This window comes from Marmota monax, unplaced genomic scaffold, assembly GCF_021218885.2.
Source record: "Marmota monax isolate L192 unplaced genomic scaffold, Marmota_monax_Labrador192_F-V1.1 WCK01_AAM20220418_F8-fsc00006, whole genome shotgun sequence".
NCBI lineage: Eukaryota > Metazoa > Chordata > Mammalia > Rodentia > Sciuridae > Marmota > Marmota monax.
The window spans coordinates 1,275,021-1,293,702 of NW_026693712.1; the positions used below are offsets into that span (position 1 = coordinate 1,275,021).

Here is an 18,682-nt window from a genome sequence, read left to right on the forward strand (position 1 = left end):
TGTATAAGAGTAGAACTTGAAGATTCTTTCAAATCCCCTTGCAAATTTTTTCTAACCCACACTCCAGAGTTCTAAGTAACCTGAATAAAGCTGAGTCTTTTTGTTGTTGTCATTGTTATTTGTCTCTTGAAAGATTTTGACTTTCTGGATTCACCATTTTTAAGATTAATTTTTTTCTGTTTTTCTTTCTCTTTTCCCCTTTCCCTTCATTCCTCCTTTTGCTCATTCCTTCTTTCCTGCTCCATTGAAGTCCTGAACCTGATGTGTAGTCTCCATAAACTACTGGTGGCAAACTGGGAAAGAAGAAATCACTGGAAATTCTTCCCAACAGCCAGGTACAGAATTAGTATTGATAATGAGATCTTTCTTATGCAGCAATATCGTTTTACCATGTCTACATTATCTGTTCTCAGAAAATAAAACAAGATCACTCCATTGCACAGTCTCTATGACTCTGGCTATTTGTTACAAAGAGCAACCATTTAATAAAATAGTAATGCCAGATACTAAGTCCATTAACTTTCACTTTTTCTAGCTACGTATACGTTACTAATTATAATAGAGAGGTCATTCCTAAGGAATTACTAACCTTCAAGTGATATGAGATAATTATTCCCAAGAGAATCAAACAAATTCATAAGACAAATACACTCAAAATTTCAGACATCAATCTCTTTTTTTAAACCATAGCCTGGGAACAAGGGAGCTATGAAATAGAATTTTACCCCAAGGTCCAACAAATGACTGCATGAAAATAATTTCCCGTCTGCCAAAAAAAGAAAAAAGAAAACCAAAACTTTATTTTGGTAGATAGCCTAATACTTGGGCAGGGTGTTGTTTTGTTTAAATAATAAAAATTCCCTGAAGGAGAAAAGTAATTCTTTTCTAAATGAAGAGTTTTAAAAATAAATTCAGTATGTATTTTAGGAAGCATTTTTCTCTGTTGGCCAACAATTCAAACTTATATGATAAGTTAGACCATTGTACAACCAAAGTGGCCCAGGCTTCTCGTTCAGAGCAGCATTTGCCTGGTTGAGTCTCTGTCAACTTTCTACTCACACACACACACATGAAGCTATTTGAAGATGTGGACATAGACATCATTATCAAAAAATGGAACTCAGACTCAACCCACAGGCCAATTTGAGAATTTCCTTTAGATTCAAGATAAATTATTCTAGATTCTAAAATGAATAGTCCACCTCCATGAAGATGTTTACTGAAAGAAACAAAAAAATTCTCCCTGGGTACCACAATCTTTGAAAGAACCCTTTTCAACAGAATTTCCCAAACTGATGTGTCTAGGATTTTGATTCGTAAGAGATGCTCCTTTCTAGAAAAGCTCACATAATCAAAGGATTGGGCACTTCTGCAAAACATATCTCCTTTTGGAGACTCAGAAAAAAAAATTAAGGTTTAATGTTTAAAAATACTGAAGTGATATTAAAGTGTATGAGAGTTTTTGAAGAATAAAAATATGCTTAGTGTTGTTTAACTTAGAAGTTCTGAAATGGTCTTAGCCACACAGTACCCTGTTTTTCTGGGTAATAAAACCTGCTTCTACAGCACAGGAATTTAAAGGAGCAGACTTGGGTGCTACCTGGGTGCATAGCTGCATAAGTACTGCTTTCAGAGGCCAAAATGTTATTTATCTTTTCTGTCCTTCATGCATGCATCAAGCCTGAGAACAAATTCTTTAAAAATAACTAGGTAGCAGAGCTGGGAGAGAGTGTGGTAGAAAAAAATTTTCAATGACAGGGTAGATTAAAGTAAGAATAAAGCAGCATGTAATGAAAACAAAGGACAGTAAGTTATGGAAGGATTGCAAAGAACATATTCCCATGTTGAGCAAATGTAATTTAAATGAAAGATTTAAATATTTTAATGAAACAAGTTGTTCTAAAGCTCCTGTGGAAAAATAGGCAAGAAATAATAGCCAGAAAAATTCTGAAAAGAAGTATAATAAAAGGGAATTAGCCTAACCAAGTGTGGCTTCTTTTGTATAAAGACAACATGTAAAACAAAGTTGTTTTGGTGCATAAAAAGACAAATTGCCCCCAATGAAAGAAGATAGAAAGTCCAGATGCAGACCAAAGTACCTAAGAGAATTCAGTGTATAACAAAGGTACTGTTTCAAATTAGTGAAGAGAAATAACACTGTGCCTTATTTAGGTGCTCACCATGTGCCAGGGCATGTCTAAGCCCTTCACATATACTGAAGTGTTTCAAACTCACATCTACCTTCTGTGAAAAGTAATATTATTAGCCTCTATTTATAGATGAGGAGCCTGATGCTAGTAAGTGAACAGAGTTTGGATTCCAACCGAGGCTACAGAAACTATATTTAAATTTTTTCTACTCATCAAACTGTTAAATAAAAATGTTTGCCATATTATCACATAATTACTATTAACTTCAAAAAGGAGACATAGCCTTGAAGAATATGGGAAGACTTCAAATTGTATGTACATATTTATACAATTCCATATTTATATCTCTATATCTATATTCATGTGAAAATAACTAGAAGGAAAAGTACCAACAATGGTAGTTTGGGAATTATAGAAGAGTTTAATTTTTTAACTTGCAATTTGATATATGTTTCCTTTTTTTTAATATTACTTTTATTTTTCTTTCTTTTTTTCTTTATTTTTTTGATATAGTTTTCTACAATGACATTTCTTTCATGGTTAGAAAAAAATTAAGAAATAATATTTGGAGAGAAAATAAGCTTATATTATTATGTAGCGTAGATGTAAAATAATCTGAAATTAAAATAAACATAGCTTAGACTGCAAAATTCACACTAATTTTTAGATAAAATGTGAAACTTCAAAAACTGTTATGCTTGTAGAGGACCCCAAGCTATGCCCAGACTCTTTATAGATGCCTAGCTCCTAGTGGCCTCCCTCCTGGCACTCTGGAGCAAGAGTTTGAGGAGCACTGGGATAAGTCTTGAAATGGTAGAGTCATATGAAGGTCACTCAAAATGACATATTCTATAACTCTTTCTGCCCAGTGATATTAAGTCATCAAGGTATCTAATGAAATACTGGCCATAGACTCCATTTTCTGAAGCCTATTCTAGAAAACCCAGATTTTTTTTCCCAACAAGAAAAATTATAATTGAAGCTTTTTGGTGAGTTTTATAATTCTTGGTATTCTTTGGGCCCAACTCTAATAGCAGCACAACAGGAAATTACTTAAGAGGCCTTTGATCATAGTCTTCATTGTATAGTAAATCATACTAAGGGGCTGGGGATGTGGCTCAAGCGGTAGCGCCCTTGCCTGGTGTGCGCGCTCGCCTGGCGGGCGTGCGGCCCGGGTTCAATCCTCAGCACCACATACAAACAAAGATGTTGTGTCCGCCGAAAACTAAAAAAATAATAAATATTAAAAATTCTCTCTCTCCCTCTCTCTCTCTCTTTAAAAAAAAAAAAATCATACTAAGACCCTGGAGACAGATGGAAATTCACTTTTATAGACATAAGAAGAGAAGATGACCACCATATCAACAATGAGGCTGTTTTGGACACAGAGATATTGAACTCTTACCTCCCATGTTTCCTCTGTTGCAAACTGAGCCAAAGACCTGTCCATCATAACACTTAGGATGCTGTGTCCTTAACACTGTGGTTTCTCGTCTGCTTCTGCTCCCAGATTACAAACACATTGAGAGCACATACTACATGTTCTTTTCCACATCCCACCTTTTGGCCCAGAAGAAGTACTTAATATTTACTCAAAGAATAAATTGAGGAATTAATATCTTCTATCTCCATAGGAAAATACTCTTTCAGGAGTATATCTAGAGACAAACTCAATATTATTGTCATAAAAAGGATGCCAAATTCCTCTGAAACCCTATACATGGGTCCTTGGCTTACAAAATTTTGACCTTATGATAGTGCAAAGATAAAATGTTCTCAGTAGAAAGCTTACTTCAAGTTTTCAAGCTTGCTCTTTTCCCAGGTTATTGACATGTGATATGATACTCTACGATGCTGGGCAGAGACAGCCAATCACAGCTCCCAGCTAGTCACACAATCACAAGAGGGCACAACTTACATACTGTACTGTGCTGTTAAGCGAGGATGTTCAGGAGATTAGATGAATCAAGGGTATTTTTGACTTTTGATATTTTAAATTTATGATAGTTGATTTTGATATAACCTCATGGTAAGTCAAGGAACATGTCATTAAAAAACTATTTTCATTTTCATATATATTACATGCGTTGAGCCTATGAGGTAGACAGGTAATATCATCAACATTTTCTCAGGTGAGAGCCTTAATGTTTGGAGAGGTGGAGGGACCTGCCCAATGACATTCAGCAAGGAAGTGAAAATAATGTTAAGAACCAACATTTAATGAAGCACTAACTGCTCTAAGCATGTTTTCTAGATTAACTCCTTTAACCCTCTCACAATTCAAAGAGGTTTTGTCCCCATCTAAAAGATGAGGAAAGGGAGGGGAAGAATGACCAGGAACTACCAAAAGCCAGAGAACCTGGTAGGACGGGTGGGCTTCAGGGCAAGCAAGCTGCTGCAGGCTTCCCCTAGGTTACCTGTGTGATCTACTAATCAAGAGCAGGTCTTTCAATCAGACCCTAATCCCAGTGCTATTTCCACTAAAGTGTGTCATTATCTTCTCCTGTGCATATCTCCTGGGTTTGAGGATGAATAAATTAGGTAAATGCATGTAAAATACTAAGCAGAATCCTTTCACATAGTAAACACTCAAAAGCATCAAGTGTTGCTAGAATGCTAGTCACAGGAGTAGAGGAACTCTGGGCATTCTGTCAATGGAGCAGAAAGTTGAGAATTTCTTTGATGCACTTACCTTTAAATTAATAGTAATAATGAGCCCCTTTCTTTTCACCATGAATTGCTGAATGAATACAACAAGACATTTTGGAAGTAATTTGAAAAGTTGAGTCCCATATGCTAATGTAATATATTCTTCAATGATGTTTTATGTGCAGCTCAAATTTTCATACTCAGATATTAGCCCATTTCTTCTTGCTCACTTTTTACTAAAACTCAAGTGATGCTCTGCTGGCTATTAGGGATCCCATCCATTATTCTATCGGATCACCGGTGAACCAGAGGGATTTATGAAGCTGGGCCAAATTCAAATTGATTGTTTTCTCTAGCTAATCTATGCTGTGGCTAATTTCATTGCCCAAAAAAGAAATTTCAGGAGGTTCAAGTGACACAGAGGGACTAGATAAAGGAATTCATCTACTTTATTCCATATTAAGTGTAACATGCAAGTAGCATTTCATACCCACGTTGCTTTTGGTCCTCTGACAGAAAATGGTAAACTTCCCTAGGGCCTGATTCCACACTGGGGTGAAGACAGGAGTAGGAAGCTGCCTGATGCGTGCAGATTTAGTTCTCTTCATAGCACCAGCAACTAATGGAAGAAGGACGACCCCCCCCACACACACCATTTTTTATAACCACTTTGGGGCATTAGAGAACAGAAATTGTAACTTTATGATGAAATCAATTTCATACTTCACAAGAACTCGGTCCTATTAGAACTTGGGTCAAGTCCTTCCCCGGGAGATATTATTAGACCTTCAGCTGAAGGACATGCCTCTCCATACATAGGGAGACAAACATTTTCTCGTGCAAGCCAAGATAACTCTAAATCGGCCTGCGGTTTTATAGTTATTAGTTTTCCATAGATGTAAACGTGCAGTTATCTTATGTGGAAAAGTGATGTGTTTATGCCGTATCTCACTTAGGAACAACATAATATCCTCTAATCCAATATGGAAAATTGCACTACATGCTGGGTATCAGGGGAACTTCATGTCCCCTGGGGAGATTTTCCCGAAAATCCCCTACATCAGCTTTCCTTTTTAAATAACATTTATCTGTGGGAATTGTAGGTTCAGTCCCATGTCAGTAAATGGTCCCCTAATAGCCCTCTATGGCAAAGTTATGACTTATCCCCAAAGAAAAATGCTGCCTCGTGAGCATGTTTTATCGAGGCTAAGAGTCAAGTCATAAAACATCAGTCCTCACATCTGAGTGCCTGTTCCCTAAAACACTATTTATTTGTACATAAATATTTGTCTTTTCTTTGCAGGGGTGTATTTGCTTGCATATTCAAGTAGACCCATATGTATAAATTTAAAATGTCCAAAGTGTTATAATGGGAATGTAGATTAGGAGCTGATTATTTTGGCTGCTAGTTTTTCAAATATATTAAGCAACTCCTTGCTTTATCTAAAGAATATGTACAAATACAGTTCTCATAGTGAAGGCTGATGATCTTGTAAAGCTCTAAGTATTAAATTAAAAGATGACAGACCACAAAGTTCTTTACTGTTTTTGGAATTTTGTGCTGTAAAACTAACTTTTATGCCTATGTATTAGGTTTATTCCTTATGAAAGTAAATATTTTGTGTTCATTTGATATCATGAAAGCTTTAGGTTAAATTAAAACTATCACATGCTTAGAAGCACTTTAAAATAATGCTAAGCTGATGAAGGAAACAGGCTTTACTTTAACAGGAAATACGCTACTTCTTCAGTCTCTGAATCTTTGAAATTTTGGGTTTTTTTTTTCCTAGTGCATTCTATGAAATTATCTTTTCTTTAAAATTATTAAAGAAAACAGTTGTGCTTGGTTCCTGACTCTCACTGATAGAGCTTATGTACTTCCCAAGTAGAAATGTATGTTCTAAATGCTTTGGGAGAATACTCAAAGTTCTTCTCAGAAGGAACACACAGAGTAGTTGTTTTTACTTCTCATTTATTTTTCTCCACAGTGTCTGTAGACAGAGGCTGATTTTCTCAGAAATGCCTGGTATTACTAAGACACCAAGGTATATTAGGAAAATGATATGCATAAAAAGTAGACAGAAATAATCTCTACTGTGCTTTCCTAAGGAATGATATAAGCAGTCTTGTCAAGAGGGTGTTTGGGTATATTCATTCATTACACTCCTTTCTGTCAGGTGTTGATAACAGTCTCATTACACTTAAGTTTGAGCTTAAACTTGGAATGTAGTATTTGAAAAGAAGGTGCTGAAAGCAAGTTTAAAACTTCTTTATGTCGGTGTTAAAAATAATTTCATGGAACAGAAGAAGAAAAGAAACGCTGTCACCTTCGTGTCAGTTCAGCTTACTGTGAGCTCTGACACAAAATGGAAACCAGAAAGGAAGTCCTGTTTATCCTTTCAGAGTGAAATAAATTTGTTTTTGGTTCATTCTGCACCTTGCCCAAGGATGTTGACAGAAACTGCATGTGAGATTCTAATAGCTAAATGTGAGCTGCTGTTAGCTCTGGGAGAGCCATGTGAAATCCACTTATACAAAACATTAGTAAGTTAAAAGTAAATTTCAGAAGATTTGGATTTGACATTGTGGGTCTAAAAAAAAAAATCAAGTGAGTTCTCTGTGATATTAAGCTGTATTGCTTTTACTTTTCATTTTCAACAGGTCTGGAAAATAAAAAGTGATATATTATGTTCATTGAAACCTCTCACAATTAGAACCCAGTAATTTGAAGTCATCTGGAAATAAAAATTATATCTTGGGATGTGACTGTACTTAAAAAATAATAATGGCTGGGAAAGGAAACACGAAGGCAGACAAAGATTGGTGGTATCCAGGGAGTGAGCTGAGAGGCGAAGTGGATTGCAGAAGGTGGTGGTGCCTGCTCAGACCTTGACTGTGGCACATTGAAAAGAGTGAATTTTATTGCAGGTGAATAAGCAAAACATTAACTATAAAAGAATCATTATAACCAAAAGCAGTTTTAAGTTTAAGGTGAAAAAGTTCATCACTACCTCTTTGATCATCTCTTGACGTGGATTCTGATTCCAGGCAAGTGGAGGCAGGAAAACAAGTTAGAGGGAAACAGCTTGGTACTGCATGCTTGTTTACCTTGGATTCTCAGCAAAGAATAATTTTACAATTATTATTACTTTGAAAAACAGTTGAAATATAACAAAGCAGGAGACTGGGGATATGGCTCAGTGGTGGAGCTCTTGCCTAGCAGACACAAGGCCCTGAGTTCAATCCCCAGAACCCCAAAAATAAAGTAGGGAAAACAAAGAATATAACAAACACTAGAATAGTTGGTACTGAAAGTTAAATTAACAAATGTTAACATTTCATCATTTTTGTATCAATTTTTATATGTAGATAGAACTTTTTAAAGGCAAAGTACCCTTTTGTTCTCCCCTCCTGGCACATTCTCTGACTTGAAAAAAAAGTGATACTGAAAAAGAATAGAATAGACAGAAAATTTTTGGTTGGGGGGATGGGTAGGAATTGTGGAATTGTGAATGTTGTCTTCAGTGAATGAAACAATTTAATCATATTTATCATATAATCACTGGGTGCACAGAGGGTGCCCTGGGTAAGATTGGATTGAGGCCCACATGTTAAGATATAAAAGGCACATAAGCACATGGCTTCTAGCTGGTTACAAAGAGCCAACCCAGTCCTGGGGATCTGCACATTTGCTTCAACGACTAGGGTAGATGGGGTTGGTAAATCCTGAGCACCTATTACCAACATCCAATTTTCCCAATTTTCTCATTCGCCTCCCCCGTGAAGTCTCTTATGATAGTCCAGTTTAGAAGGGAATAACAACACACAAGAGGTTATTAATATGGTTAATAAAGTTCTGAATCCTAAAAAAACATCAAACCAAAAAGACCACAGAGGAAAAAATTGGCGCTAATGCAGAATTTGCCCTGTTAAAATAATTGTAAATTGGCTTTCAAGTTGCAAAAACTGCCCAAGCTGTATGAATTTCCCCACTCCCTTTCTACTTCATGCCTGTCTCTGACAAGAAAATTGCTAGTCTTAATCCGAAATAAAGCAATTACTAAACAGAGATGTGTCATATTTATAGTCTGCTCTTGGTTACAGGAATAACTTGCTTGCAGTTTTAAGAAAGTCACTCAAAATTGCTTTCCTTAAATGTTTTATGGAATTATCAGAGCCCCAGAGTAGCATTATGGCTTAACTTGTTTTATGTGACTCTTTGTATGAGCACTGGGTGACGGGACTATGTAAGGCTGATGTCATCTGCCATCAACTACATGAACTACTAGATTCTCCTAGGACCATCAAAAACAAGAATTGTTCTTCAAATCCAAATTCTGTAAAATGGTATTCAAGTCCCTTTGCAACTGTATTCCAACCTCGCTCTCCTGTTTTTCACTACTCTCAAAAGGAGCCTTTAGATCCAGCAAAATTTGCATGCATGAAATATATTCTCCACATTCCACTTTTTGGTCTTCTTTCTCCACAAGCCTCTCTTAGTGACTTCAGCCAGTCTACAGGCTTTAAATGCCATCCAGATGTTTGTAACACCCCAGATTTTATCTGTACCCCTTTTCTGAATTTCAAGGCATATTCCTGGTCATCTCCTGGCCATCTCCACTTGGATGTCTAATACCTCAATGCTCAAAGTGTGATCCTCACACCAGCATCACTTGGGAGCTTGTTAGAAATGCAGAATCTTGGGCTGTTGGACCAATTGAATCAGAAGCTGCTTTATAACAAGATCCCAAGATTCATATACACATTAAAGTTTAATAAGCACTGGTCTATACCACAATTGGAGACTTAACACATTCTACCTTTACGATGTTATTTATTTTAGGCAACTGTTCTGTCCGATTATAAACTCTGTATGGTCAGACACATGGATCATTTCACTTTATACTTCTAACAGCTAGCAGAGGAGATGCTAACAGATATATACAATGCGTTCGATTGCACTAAAATGCAAATAAGCAAATTTTACACAAAGCCTGTTGCATTCGAGGCTGGGAAGAAAGGTGATTGCCTCATGTTGCCAACCATTCACCCACAAAGGCATCATAGTACATCATTGTGACTTTATCAGCTAGCAAGTGGCACTTGGTAACCTGTTCTAGGAGGAGCCATATTGTGTTTTAGGATACTAATTAATGCTTTTGCAAGAAATTTCAACTAAATGCTGCTACAACAATCTCACGATTTACTTTGCTTATTCAAAATTTGAATTTGTCCAAGGAGCCAATTAGAGTCACTGCCCATTTGTCCTACTCTAAACTGGACATCTTTACAATAATTGGGGCATGTCTGAGGCTTTTCCTTAAAATATGTGTTTATCAAATCAGCCTGGGCTTATACCAGATCACACTGGGCCTGTGTTTTTCAGCAGAACAGATGAACATTTGTGTTTCATTCTGAGCTATGGCATTTCCTATTCAATTTTCCAGTTTTGTTCCTGTATCTGATACTCATTTAAGAGGATTTCACAGGACCCACAGGATTTGTGAAAATCAATGGGCAGTAAATTTACCTCTCAGACAACCTCAGAATGGCCCTCATTTACATCAGGAATTGAAACAGGGAAATGGAAGTTGTAGCAATGGACCACTATGGTCCAACAAGCTCAGAAGGTAGGGCTTCAGACCTTCATGCCATGGAGCATGACTTACTGATATGACACTATGGAAAGGAAGCCGACTCTGAAACATTCACTTAATTTTTTAAAAATGCATGTTAGATGCCAATGTTTATTGTCCAGATGAATAAGTCTCCGGCTGAAACATCATTTCTTTTTTTCCAATTTATATTCTATGGCTAATATTTTACTTTCCAGTGGTTTCCCAAGTGTGCCTGATGATCACTAAGGGAGCTTGTAACCCCCTGCATTCCTGAGACCCTCCCCAGACCTCATTAGGATTTCTGAAGGACTCCTGGAGAATGAGCATTTAAAAATCTCTCTGGGTGATTCTAATTGAATCACCTTCCATTAACTGTTAGCACTTTTTATGAGGCAAATTAGAAAAGTGCTCTCTGTTCTTTCTCATTTCATTCAAGAATTTTTTGAGTAATTTCTAGGTCCCAGGTCTTTGCTAAGCAGGAAGACAAAGACCAATAAGACCAGTCCTGTGTTCAAGATGATAAGGGAGACAAGACACAATAAGACACAAAGCATAATGTGGTGAGAGATGGGTAAGAATGAGATGCAAATCAAAAACCCTATATTCTCGTCTGTTTGAAAGAAGTAATCCTGCAAATTAAAAAATGTAGCCAAAACAAATTTCTCATTGAATTAGTATGAATATCAACCTGCAGTAAAATGAGGTTCTTTTTGTTTTCAAGATAGAGCCAGATTAAACTTGCACAGTATCTAGCACAAAATTGGCACTGAGTATTTATTGAACAAATTAATGAATAGAAATGCCCACTGTTGTAATAAGGCAAACCAAAGGGATTCTTCCAATCCCTTTGTAAGTACTGAGCCTCAGAGTGTTTGTTCCAAGTGTTCCTGTGTGGGTTTCTGACTCCTACCTCTTCCCTGTGTTCATCAACAATACCTAGCTCACTGTGTAAAAAATGAAACATTTTTTTCTTCCCTGTGAGCCACTTTCTTCTATCGCCATCCACATGGTGATGAGAAGTTGTCCTTTTTCAGGACTTCTGTTTGTTTGTTTCTTGCTATCTGTTTTCTTCCAAAGGCAAACTATTTAATATGAATGTTATTTTTTTTTCAAGTACAGCATAATATCTGATCCTGGGCTTTCTATCATGGGAATTTACCTTACTAAATAGAGCTTAATGCCACAAATATTTTTTAGGCCCAGATTTAATTTTACTGGAAAGGGTTTAAATCTGCTCTGGAGGGACTTCCAGTTTTGAAAGATTTCTTGACAAAAATAAATACAATAAATAATAAAATCAATTTAACACTATTTTCTCTACTTTCTACATTCCCATATAAAGAGCACTAGTTGAACCAAAGCATGAATGAAGACTAATATTTGTGTCCTGTGATATTTTTCCTCAATAACTGATTCTAAATGTCATCCAGATAGAATGCAATTAGGGAACACAATGATCCCATCTTCAGCTTTCTAGAAGTTGAGGAACACTAGGACTCTTTTCTTATTTATGGCCTCTTCCTCCATTTAAAGGAATCTGTTTTATTACTCATGAGCTTCATGAACCAGTATTTATTTACTCAGCAGAAATAACCACATAAAAATTGTGACCTAGCTGTCTAGGGACTCATGATAAAATTGTTGTCATCAGAGTCTCAAAGCTCTGGTGATTGGCATCTGTGTGGTAGCCATTTTGCTTTTAAGTTAACCGGCCATGTTGTGTCTGAGGTCCCAGGCTGCCCCTGAAATAGTGGAACCTTTTAACAGGAAGACCAGTCACCTACTAAAAAAGTATTTTTACAGATTGTGTGGAAAATTAAAATAATAAAAAAACTTCAAAGGATGAAATCAGTGATGATGAAGATGATGTTAGCAGCTAGCATTAAATGTGGCCCAGCACTATATTCATTGTATTGTGACATCTCACAGATATGATATTGTGCAAAAGAATCAAGGCATAACAGATTTTGGTTCCATTTGTACAATGTTCTAGAATGGGCACAACTACCCACTGCTAATGAAAGTCAGACCAGTGCTTGTCTGGGCAGGGGGTGACATAGGAGGGAACTTCCTTGGGGAAGAATTCTAGGTTTTGACCAGGTTTTGTGAGTGACTACACAGGTGACTATGTTGAAAGACCTAAGCTTCTGGTAGCTGTCATCTGGTGAACTTTTTGCCCTAAGGAAGTCAGGCCTGCAGATTATGACTCCTATAGGAGAAGTTCTCAGCCTTTATTTTTACATGAGTCCTTCCTGGATTGGTTGCTTAAAATGTAAATTTCTGGGTTCTTCTCAGCATGACTACAAAGGATTCTTTGGAAATGAGACCCTGAAATTGGTACTTTAAGCCATCACCCCACATACTTCTGAAGCAGAAATCCGAGGTCGGCAGCACCCTGGAACATCACTCAGGTTTCCTGCTTAAAGGCCGGGTTGATTGAGGACTGGATACATCTATAGAGAGTTCTGCAAAAATCCATCCCTCATCTATGAAAAATTATTCATAGCACATGAGAATGGTAAGTGGCCACTTTTCGTGTTTGAGGGAAAGGGTTTAATCTAAATACAAAAAGGAAAGTGATGAGCAGAGAGGGATGATGACAAAGGTGATAATGATAGCAGCTAGCATTAAATGTGGCCTCCTCCTCAGCAGTGCCTCTGCCGCTGCATTTCAGGACTAGGCCTCCTTTCATGCCCTGGTGATGCTTTTTGTTTACCTAGGACAACTGGTTTTTAATTGATTTTTTAATAAAGGTATTTCTTGTTCTCTTTCACTCTGATTAAAAACCAGAGCATGATCTCATCAGCCCTGGACAAGTATTGATGGGCTGGGGTATCATGGGGCTAATAAAGAGTGTTATCCAGTATTTTTTAGTGACACATAAAAACTCCCTCATGAAAGATACAGGAGGCAGAGTATAATATAAATGTCATTCTAGAAACAGTGGTACTAGGGTGCACATTGCTAGACGTTAGTGATTTCATTAATGCACTAAGACAGGTCTCTCCCAGGGATAAGTGGAGGGGAGTGGGCACTGGAGGGTCAGGAAGAATGCAAAGGGGAGTCTGTCACCAAAGTGCCCCATGGGTCTCTAGGTTTTCCTAGATGTGTAGCAGAAAGCCAACAAAATGCTCCAGGTGAGTAAAGGAAGAAGTACTTAATTCAACTCTTCATTTACTCATCTTCACAGTTTCTTTTTCTCAGAACACTATTAAAATATTATTTCAGATGGGATGAGGTATTGAAAGCCAGAAGTGCTTTGAGGTTTATGTTCTTTTACTCATTACATCTTTAAATTCAATGTGATCCACTCTCCTTCTTGGATTACTGAGGGAAAAGAGGATTGAGAGTCTGTGAGAGAAATGGTTTGGAGCACTCCCAGTGGAGGCTTTCAGATCCCATTTCAATTAGTAAATATTGGGTACAGAGGAAAGAAAACTGCCCCATTTGAGCAGCAGGCCCCAGACTTGCCTTGGGATGATTTTCTAGTTTTGGAGATTCCAAGAAACCCCACTAAGTTAGAGGGCAAGAGAATTTTTGAACCCTTTTTTCCAGATTAAAAGTATAGGTATTCTCAGATCTTATGTGTCCGGTGTTGTCCTGGGGCTCTGGGAGACCAAAAATGCTTAGGACTCTTTATTCCCTTCCAGAAAGAGCCTGACTAAGGACATGAATGTATGAGAAAGGAAACATGGACTCCCACACTCATGTGATCTTCAGATTTCAAAGAAGCAAAGATGTAATGGTCTATCCAAAGGTCTATTTTGGAAGACATTTTAAAGTTCGATATGTTAGAAATCAAGTGAGAAAAAAATAAAGACAACAGGACATAATTTCTCTTGTATGTTTGTTTCTACTTTCTCATTATCCATTTCTTTGTTACTTTCAGGGGATTTTGTGTTAAGCAGGTAGGGACAAATGCCAATGGAATTTGAAATATTGCCCTAAACATAACTCCATTAGTACATACAGGCTGTTAAGACCAGAGGAAACCTGTGTGTGTGTGTGTGTGTGTGTGTGTGTGTGTGTGGTTTCTACTACAAAATTGGAACCTACTGTGAGCATATTAAGAAGCACAGATCTTACTGTGTATAATCAGTTGTCATGCCACAGAATCTACCAGCAATACTGTCTCCTTCATTCATTCATTCATTCATTATTCATTCATTTAACAAACAATCATTATCATGTCTGCCCTCATGTTCTCATTTCCCACTGACACTTCACTCCTTCTTTTTTGTTTTATTTTGCAACTAGAAGCTCAGAAAGAATTGTTAAGGACAATTTCCAAGTGAAAAGGCACAAGATTAGCATGACTTGTGATCCCAGGTGATGAACAATCTATAAGCGTATATAGAACCATTTTCAAAATTGTTTTTTTGCTCCTTTTTCTCTGTTAATACAAAAAATGTTGTTTTGTTTTCACAAAGTAATACATGTTTGCCAAACAAATTTAGAGACATAAACAGGCAAATAAGAAATTAAATAGAAAGTACAGACCACACAGGGCATCGCCTCCTCCCAGAGACAATCACTAATGTTCTTTTGTGAGCCTTCTTACCTAAATACGTACTACAGCCTTTGTAATAAATTTGTCTAAAGTGAGATTCAGGTGTATGAACTGTTTTGGGTCCTGCTCATTTATTTATTAAGTCTTGAGTACCAAGAATTTCCTTTGACACCATTTGGATACAGATGTCAGTTTGGGAATTATCTTTCTTCTTTTTTTGTGTGTGAGTGACCAGATTTGTCTCTCTGTGTCTTTTATGGGCATGTTTTTCTGTATCAGAAAACAATAATAGCAATAGATGGCCCTTACTGAGCACTTATTATGTGCTAGTCGTTTTAATAGAATGTCCCTTATAATTGCCAGAACAACCCTCCTAGGCCCATTTTACACATGAGAAAACTGAGGTGCCAAGTCCGTATGATCACAAGCACTACCCTCACTGCCTGCATGTGTTCGACTCATGGAGCTGGACAGAAGCCACCGACTCCCACCCAGTCTTAAAGCTGGTGGACAGCTTGGACATCATCTCCTGGTGTGAGGAACTGAACCAGGAGATGATGTCCAAGCTGTGGAACTTGAGTCCAATCTCCCAAGTCAACTTCTGCTCTTCTTTCACTCTACCACACTGCCTCCCTGCAATCCCCCGTTATTTTTTCTTCTCAAAACTCAGCGACTTGAGTGTTTTGGGACATGAAAGATTAATAACCTCAGTCTGGACTAGGCTGACTGTGGGCAGGTCTTGTGAGAACCTTTCCCACACTTTGGTGCCAACAGGTCTCAGGCCTGAACTGCACGCCCCTGTTATTCTTTCTAGCTGTGGGTCTCCCTGGAGCCAACCAGACCCACCGTGACAAAGTGAACCAAAGTTTTGAGAGAAAAACCCATGGGACACTGCTACCCAACACATCAAGGAGCCAGCTCTGGATGTCTTTACCTTCACTCTAAACCCAGCGTCAAACCAGAGACACGCTGGAACTGTACCAAGCTGACACTTTAATCTCTGTAACTAAATCCATCAGTGAAATAATAATGCTGCCTACATTAGTTTTCCTTTCCTAGTCAGTTATTAGCAGCCAGAAAAAGTTTGTCTCAAGAAATCCACTTCCCTCAGGACCTTATTCAAGTGCCACAGAGTTCAGTGGGAAAAATGTGAGAGTCTATCTCCTGACCCAGAGTGGGTCCTGGTGGTGAGCGGCTCAGTGACTCCGGACACATGATTTCTCCTGTCTGCCCTCACCCTTTATTGGTAAACCAAGTGGCTTGTCTTAGGTAGATTCCAAAGCTCTTTCAGCTAAAACTGGAAGTTTCAGGGGTTGTTGTCAACCTTGATCAAAGAAACTCTAAGCTTGCCAAATTTTCATTAATTTAGGCATTTATCATCTATTCAAAATCTTTTTTAATATATGCAGGCTATAGACAGACATGCCATTAATTTCTTTCTTTCTTTCTTTCTTTTTCCTTTGGTATTGGGGATTGAACTCAGGGGTGCTTAACTACTGAGCCACATCCCCAGTAAACTATACCCCCACCCCTTTCTTTTTTCTTTTTTTTTTTTTTTTAATTTAGAGACAGGCTCTTGCTAAATTGCTTAGGGCCTCATTAAGTTGCTGAGGCAGGCTTTGAACTTGCTGTCCTCCACCTCAGCCTCCTGAGTCCCTGGGATTACAGATGTATGCCACTGCACACAGCCCCATCAATTCATTTCTGTTGTGGTGCCACCAAAAAAAAAAAAAAAAATGGAGGGATATGAGAGAGCATGACCTGACCTCAGCTGGAAGGCCAGACATGACCACTGGGATGAGGTGGCATTTCAGCTGAGACCTGAAGAACGTGTTGGCACTATCCAGATGACAGAAGAAGAAATGAGCTTTCCAGGCAAAGAGAGCACCATGTTTGGAAGGTTGAAACCTAGGCTAGGAAGGTTGTTGAACCATTTAAAGACATGAGAGAGCCCCCCATGGACTGGAGTGTAACCAGTGAGGGGGCTGTGGTTTCCCCTTGTCCTTCAAATAAAACCCAGTTTTTTCCCTGATCATGGCTACTGGACCCCATATAACTCTCCAACTTCACTTTTCTCCTCCTCATAGCTCTTTTATCTCTTTCTCTATCTCTATGTCAGCCTTAAGCATTTTCAAGTGCCAAAGTACTCTTTTGAAAATTTATTTATTTTTCTGATTTCACAATGCCTGACGCCTCTTCACACTTGGGGAGTCAGATTAGCGGTTACCACTTCCCTGAGGCCTTTCCTGTCTCATCTCAAGGAGGTCAGCTCTTCCCACTCAGTCTCCATCTCAGAACCTGTCCGTTTCTATCACAGCACTTGTCAGGCTGTAGTTATTTTGTTTACTTGTTCATGACTCTAGGACAGGAACTGTATTTGTCTTGGTCTCCTCTTTGAATGTTTGGGGGTATGGAGGAGGCTGGAGTAGAGGCAGATTATGAAAAAACATGTTGGACTGACTAAGGAGCTAGAGCCTTGGTTGGAACCAAGGCTTACTGTGGAGCAGGCTCAAGGAGAATGTGATCTTATGTACATGCTGCACATAGCGGACAGCTATGTAGAGGCCAGGTGGGAGATGACGTGGGGTAACCAGGCAATAGTCTTGAAAGAAAAATAACATAATGGACTTGGATGGTGGAGTAAAGATGAGCCAGATTCTTGGACTCCAGTACTTAAAAGCTAAAACTTTATAATATTTGGTGATGGGTTGGATGTGGGAGCAAGGGAGAAGAATATATCAAGGGAATCCCCAGTTTTCTTCTAAATGGAAAGCACTAGAGGAGAAGTGGACTTAGGGAAAGATGATCAAGGTCAGGTTTGAGATGGTTTGTTTTCCAGGTGTCTGTGAGAGCTCCCAGTGGAAGATCTGTTAAGAGAGCTATCGAGCATATGGATCTAGAGTTCAGGAGGGAATATTCAGCTGGAAGGAAAATAGATTTGGGAGTCACAGTGGCTGGAAGTGGTGGTATCCTGGGAGGCAAGGGTAGGCCTGTCTCTCAGCCTTGATGGATATGATGGGAGAGAATGAAGAACTTCCCTCTGAGAGCTTTGATGAGGAAGGTTGGCAGGCAAGTGGGGTTTGATTACAGCAGGAGAGTGGAAGAATTAATGAGAGAAGACTCAAAAGAGAGTTGGAGGTCAAAGTGGGATAGTTCTTGGTGGCACATGTAAGGATTTGAAAGGTTATGAGGAAGAGTGAGTGGGGGGGAGGTGGGCTGTGGGGAATAAATGAGGGCCATGGTTTGTGAGGCTAACCGAAAAAATCACTAAGGACAGCATAGACTTGAGGCAAGGTTTAGATAATTTCAGAATTGTTAAGATAAAAAGCTGGTTCTCTGGAGGTTTCACTGAGAACTCTCAGTAAGCCTTGCAGCCAGGACGCAGGCCTCTGGAACATTTCCTCTTGGTTTTATAATAGTTACAGATGTAGGGCTTGGGTTCTGGGTCAGCTATGGGCTTCATATCACTCTTGTCTACTCTTCACTGACCTACTGTTGGCCAATACATAAAATTTTCATTTTCACACAAAGTCAATCAAGAAAATTTGTATGCGAGACCTTCGTGGTCTCACCTCACCACATCTCAATCCTTAATTCTGTTTCAATTATTTTATAATTGGCAAAAGGCATGCAATCAGGTTGCAGAAAATTGAGGTAATGGAGAAAAAGAAATTTCCCTATAATTCCATCGTCAATTCACAAACTATTATAATATGGGAGCATTCTGGTCTTTTTATTTGTCATATGAATTTTTA

The 18,682-nt window shown here is 38.3% G+C and overlaps 1 long non-coding RNA gene across 1 annotated transcript; it reads left to right on the forward strand.

The window, feature by feature from the left end:
• Positions 1–240: 240 nt before the first annotated feature.
• Positions 241–14,232, forward strand: LOC124103443 (uncharacterized). The gene is made up of 3 exons (XR_006855194.2): positions 241–335; positions 12,713–12,935; positions 14,068–14,232. It is a non-coding gene; the product is annotated as an uncharacterized LOC124103443 (long non-coding RNA).
• Positions 14,233–18,682: the final 4,450 nt, after the last annotated feature.